This window comes from Mus musculus, chromosome 13, assembly GCF_000001635.26.
Source record: "Mus musculus strain C57BL/6J chromosome 13, GRCm38.p6 C57BL/6J".
In the NCBI taxonomy this organism is placed as follows: domain Eukaryota; kingdom Metazoa; phylum Chordata; class Mammalia; order Rodentia; family Muridae; genus Mus; species Mus musculus.
In genome coordinates this window covers 31,079,675-31,085,895 of record NC_000079.6, presented here as the reverse complement: position 1 = coordinate 31,085,895, position 6,221 = coordinate 31,079,675, and the positions used below count along the sequence as shown (strand labels likewise).

Genomic DNA, 6,221 nt, shown 5'->3' with positions numbered 1-6,221 from the left:
TTGACCCTGCTTTATAATACTGACCTGCCAGGCAAACCAGGCCCACTGGTGCATAACTGTTATGGGCTAACTAATCACTTTCTAATTGAAACCAAGGTCCTGCTCCACAGGAGGAAATTTTATGCCTGGTACAGTAATCGTGGTCAAAAGCCCATGGTAAATGAATTACAGGCACTAGAGCAGAACCTGCTATTGTTTCTCTCTCTCTCTCTCTCTCTCTCTTTTCTACGTGGTAATGCGGTCAAATTGACTTCTAAATACTTACATTTATACTGTAGACTTGGGCTGCTCTAGACCTTGGCCAGAGGTGTTTCTTTTTGCAATGGGCTAAAATAAGTGGAAATCTGTATAAATGGTCCAAGGAATGAAAGAGACTGAGCACCCAGCCCTAAATGGGATTTTTCCTTCTTCCCCTCCCTCCTCGTCCTCCCCCTCCCCCTTCTCCGCTTCCTACCTCTCCTCCTTCTCCTCCTTCTCCTCCTTCTCCTCCTTCTCCTCCTTCTCCCCCTCCCCTCCCCTTCCTTGTCTTCTTTCTTCTCCTTCTTCTTTCTTCTTCTTTATCTTTCTTTCTTTCTTTCCTTTCTTTCTCTTCTTCTTCTTCTTCTTCTTCTTCTTCTTCTCCTCCTTCTAATTATATATATATATATATATATATATATATCCTACACATCCTGTCAAGGCTCAGGGAACCTCACAGGAAGGAGACTGGAAGAATGTAAGAGCCAAAGAATGGGGAAAGCTGTTGTAAAGTGCTGTCTTCCAGACATGACAATATGACATGACTGTCACACTTAGTCACAACAGCTGTGGTTCCCTGCACAGGAACAAGTCTACCAAACTCCCTGTGTAGAAGGGGTAGGCAAGGTGCTGGCCCCACCCCTTACTGAGGAGCTACTGGTGGTGAATAGCTGCTAAGGAGAACAATCATCCTTTTTTGAGGATATGGCCACTGTAGGCTTCCCATGCTCTAGGGGATGCCCCACACCCATGCACAGGCAAGCAGTACTTACTGAACTTGAGTGGAGTAAAAGTAATAATGAAAAAACAACATGAAGTTGGGAAGGACTATGTTGTAGAAAATATGGGAAATTGGAAGAAAATGTGTGTGTGTGTGTGTGTGTGTGTGTGTGTGTGTGTGTGATCATACTGCATTGCATATATGTATGAAACTCTCAGGAATAAAGAAAAAAACATTGGTAGTAAATAGAGGGAATTTACTTGGGAGAAGCAGTAGGACCAAGAGGGGCATGAAAAGAGAAGATGAGGAGGAGAAAAGTGGTCCTTGGGTGTTTCATACAGTCTAGCTATCATCTACCATCCATCTGTCTGTCTTCATATAATAGAAGCAGAAGGGGGCCACTTGGAGGGAAGAAGGGGGTCTGTAAGAGGATGAAAGAAGCAGAGAGAAAGGAATGGGTGTGCATATAAGCAAAGTAGAATGATGTCCATGTAAGAAAATGACATAATGACGCTTGTTGTTTTATACTCTAAAAATTCATTAAGACAGAAAGAGAGGCTAGCAGAGAAGGCCATTGCCATAGGGAGAATTAGTTAGGGAATGGCCAGAGGCAGCTCTTCCATGTTGGCTACTTTAGGAAGCTTTAACTCTTTCTAGCCCTTTTGGATGCTGATGAGAGACAACCTCACGATGAGAGAAGGATGGAGCTAACACCAGCACTGGAAAGCACAAATTGCTTGCTTCTGAAACAAGAAAAAGGCCTTAAGGAAGGCAAAGCTACTTGCTCACCACCGCAGAGCCAAGGCTCACACCGTGACTGTCATAGCTTCTTATATCAGGAGAGTACCACAGACGGACTTGTTCCAGTGCCTTAAAGGTGTCTGTGTAGATGAGACAAGAACAGCATCATGCTTTGAGGCTATGTAATTAATAACTAAGCCTGAGAGAATTCAAGTAAGCCCCGAAAGATCATTCCTCACCAAAAGAAAGGTTGAAAGCAAGTATGGAGTCAATCAGCGTGCACTGCTTCCTTCTGATTCAAAACACATTTCTCTGAAAATGTTCATATATCTAAAAAATGTGTATCACCACTTTCCACATTTTAAGATGCTGAGTTAAAAGTAGAGGGGCATAGGTGAGCTGTATATTTATTAACTATAATTGAACATGACTGCTTGCTAGATCACTTGTTACATATGAAATTCCAATTTTGGAAATTCTTATAATTTTCATTATGCATTTTAATGCAATAAGCTAAATGTATTAAAAATTTTTAAATATAAGTCATGTTTTATTCAGGCTTCCAAACGTAACTAATTTAGCAGAAGGTTCCAACATCTGCTTCCAAAACAGACTTAACAACCTCAGACCATAAGGCTGATTCTTTGCCTCACTCAAGAAATGTGCAAATATGGACCAGGGCTGGCTGGAGGCGCTTGGGAAGGTTCCTAAACGTGCAGAAGGTCACATAGATGCCAGTAGACAGAGAAGATTCCAGAAGTGCTGAAAAAGTCACTGAACTGATCAAGTTCTGACCTCGAGGAAGATGAGGTGTGGGGGAAGGGAAGTCTTGAGAGCTGGGGTCCCAGGGCCCCTGGCACTGTGTCCCCTCCATCACCAGGAGCTCTTCTACCTGAACAGCTACCAACCCTCACCTGAAATGACAAAAACCATGCCTTATTTATTTCAGTGAAATTTAAATCATAAAATGCATCATTACTGATTATCCAAACCCCATGACTAGGAAGAAAATAAACCTGGGAATTTCCACATTCACATTTATACACAAAAGCCTTTGTTTTAATGTTTTATGTCCCTATGATTTGTGAAACAAGGTTCATTCATTTGAAGTGTGCAATTCGATGGCTTTTAGTATGTCCACAACGATACAGCCATCATCATATAGTATAATTTAACAATAGTCGTGTATCCTAAAGAAACACTACAGTCACTTTATCGCCCCAACTCCCACTCAACGCCTCCCCGCAGCCCTAGGGAGTCACTAATTCATTTGTACTGCCAAAGAGACAGGACATTCATATACACAGAATCTTACACTATCTAGCTCTTTGTTATTAATTAACAACCTTTTTTTAAATAACTTCCTTAAAAATCCATTTTCAAAAGCATTTTTTCAAACCTCAATCCTTTTTTATTTCAGTAATCTAGACAATTTTGCAATCCAAGTTCGAACTTCATGTTTCCTGCTTTGAAAATGCGATTTTTTTTTTTTCTTATCTCCGGGACCATGAAGATTGTTTGGCTGTGGTAGGTGGCAGAGACAGCTGGCTGGCTCCAAAAGGAAAGTAACCAATCTAGGCATTGTGTGTCCTCTTGCGACCCCTGGTGGTTCATTGAGAGAGTGTTTTTAAAATGAATCCCTTGGAGCGTTTTAATCTCGAAACAGAGCACGACTACTAATTAATATCAAATGTAACTAAAATTTAAATTATGTTACTACATTTAAGTGTCCTACTATTTTTCTAGAAATTATAGACTTTAAGTCTGGTCCCCAAGCTCCTATTAGAACCCTGTCCAAATGCTTTCTTAATACTTTTCATTTTTCACAAGGAAACATTAAAAGCCTTTCATTTTATTCCTGTACAAAAACACAAAATCCTGACCGCCCTTTCATGACTTCATTACTGTCTTTAAAAATAAAATAAACAAGGGGTCAAAATTTTACTAAAACTTGTAGTACTAAAACCAAATAAAACAGACATTAAAGTAAAAAACACAAACTATATATTAGTAACAACAAAATCCTCTAAGGTCTGCGCTTGGTGAAACTTTCCTTCAGTTGTTTATCACAGCTATTGCTATTTAAGCATCGCTCCACTTTTAACTGGGTTTAAAACTGAAACTTTAATACTTACTGACTTTTTCCTAATTCTGAATTCCTTTTGTAAAATTTGAACTAGAAGGGACAATGAGATAAAATACTTATACAAATAACTTTCTATGTTCCTTTAAATACAATAAATTACTGCTATGGCCACACTAAATTATTTCTGATGCAGTTGTATTTCTGATTTATTAATAAAACTTTATAGTCTTAGAGTCTCAAACCTTGACAAAATATATATTACGTATATATTAAAACAAGGATCCTAGTTCACGTGGCGTCTAGACTCAAGAAGAAACCAGAAGCAGGCGAGTCAGAGCAGGGCAGGGACCAAAGTGAATAAAATCAAAGCTCACAATGCACAGTCATTAAAATATCACAAGGAAATCCATCAGTTTGCACAACGAGTACATTCTAATAAAAATATTAACAGGATACACACACATATACTGCTAAGGAATAACAGATTTTTTTTTAACTATTGTCTCCAGAAGCACTTTAAATTTTGCTCAAAGTTTGAAAACTCTTTAGAAGTGAATGTGTAATTTAACAGACATTATTACTCTGAAATTATTTATTTATTCTACTTTGTGGAGACTTAAAAATATATCTTTCTACCACCTAAGACAGAGAAATTTTAATAGTCATTTATCCATCTATAAATACATCGGTTTGAACGAAAGATTGCAAGTTAGAATTGAAATTGTAGATTTTTAATGAAACATCAGACCTACATAAGTCATTCCTTGGGAAAGCACAAAATGTATGCACACCTGTCTCCATGCACAAAGCAAAATGGAGCTTGCAGAGTCAGCAGGCTCTAGCTGATCCAGCTGGCGTTATCTGGATGCAGACGGCACCCTCAAGACCAGAGCCATCACTAACTGCAAGCAAGAAGAAATTGGAGACCCGTCCTTAACTCCACTGGAAAAAGGGAGAAAAAAATAAGCAGGGCTTTTTGTGACAAAAGAAATCGGAAGCAGAAGCCCACAGGTACCTGGATTTGTGCTGCCTGCCTCTGTAGGCACTACCACGGGACACAACGTGAAGAACGGGCTGTTCCAGCTTTGCTTCTGAACTCCTTCCATATCGCAAACCACTGTGGAACTCTTGCCATGGCTTTGGTATTGTAAGGATCATTGAATTAGAGGTAAATTTGATTTCTGTGATGCTGGACCCTTTACTTTTTATGTTGCCTAAAGAGTTTTAAAAAAAAGAAAAGAAAAGAAACTTGTTGTTTATTAGTGTTTGTTTACGATAATTGTAGAATAGTGAGAATAATTTAACTCATTTTCTTCCTCCCCCAACCCGTCACCCCATCCCCCACCCCCACCCCCAAAAGGAAATTGAAAGAACACGGCCTGAGATGTAGATCCAATCCGAGGTAGCACTCTTGCCTGGCGGTACAAACCTGGGATCTATCCCCAGCATGGCAAGTCACAGATCAAGAAATAAAAACCCCTTTTGAACTAGAGAGACTGATATATGATCCTGGCCTGGTGAATGTAGATAGAGGGGGGCTAAAGACAACAAAAGACCTTGCCTTAAAGCCCTTCTACCTTTTCTCAAAAGATGGTCAATTACTGTTTACGGCTCCAGCACTCTTTGATAGTAATCAGTGGCTTGCGTCTCCCTCCTCTCTTACCGCTGTTTACTCTGAGGGCCAGGGCACATTTCCATACAGTGAAACATATGTTCTACTGAAACCTGACCCTCCATCCCAGAGCCCACACTACAGAGATTAGCAAGACAAGACAAAAGGCTGTTGATGACAAAAGCCGCCACTAAGGACAATCTCCAAGCACATTTCTTAAAGCCATGGAGAAGGTAGACATTGGTAGTGGAGAGTGAAACACTTTAGAGGAGAAACTTTGTGTTGGTACCATTTGGCTGAGACGTGTCCCGCCCGCTCTGTGGCTAGCCATGTGCTCGAGTGATAGCCCCAATATAGTTTCATGACTGCAGAGAATTTGGGTCCATGTCCTGACACTGACACAGTATTGAGGCTCTGCTAGAAAGCAGCGGGTCTCCTGGATCCGCAGCGGGTTTATGGTTACTGCTTTCGTTTACGGTGAGTCTGGACAGTCTGGGACAGAGACCAACCCCAGAAGCATCCAAACCAGGAGAGTGAATTAGCTGGCAGTTTCAGCCGGCCATGTCCCATGGGTAACAGGAGGTTCTTGGTTAAATCTCCTGTTTCGCGTCCTAGATACTTTTGCATTTGCTGTAGGCTCGTGGAATGCTCAGACTTGTTTTGTAGAAATCCTCTCTCTGCCTATAAGCCCTTGAAGTCTTATCCTCACAAGGACTGAAAGCGTTCTTTACCACAACAACCTTACCTGGTAAGAAACCCAGTTTGCTGTGGGGTGTGTGTGTGTGTGTGTGTGTGTGTGTGTGTGTGTGTGTGTGTGTGTTTGT

At 40.7% G+C, this 6,221-nt stretch overlaps 1 long non-coding RNA gene across 1 annotated transcript; it reads right to left on the bottom strand.

Moving 5' to 3' along the window:
- Positions 1–1,492: 1,492 nt before the first annotated feature.
- Positions 1,493–4,999, bottom strand: Gm35302. The gene is made up of 4 exons (XR_382159.2): positions 4,801–4,999; positions 4,577–4,687; positions 2,495–2,613; positions 1,493–1,839 (listed from the first exon to the last, which is right to left on the bottom strand). It is a non-coding gene; the product is annotated as a predicted gene, 35302 (long non-coding RNA).
- Between the last annotated feature and the right edge of the window lie 1,222 nt (positions 5,000–6,221).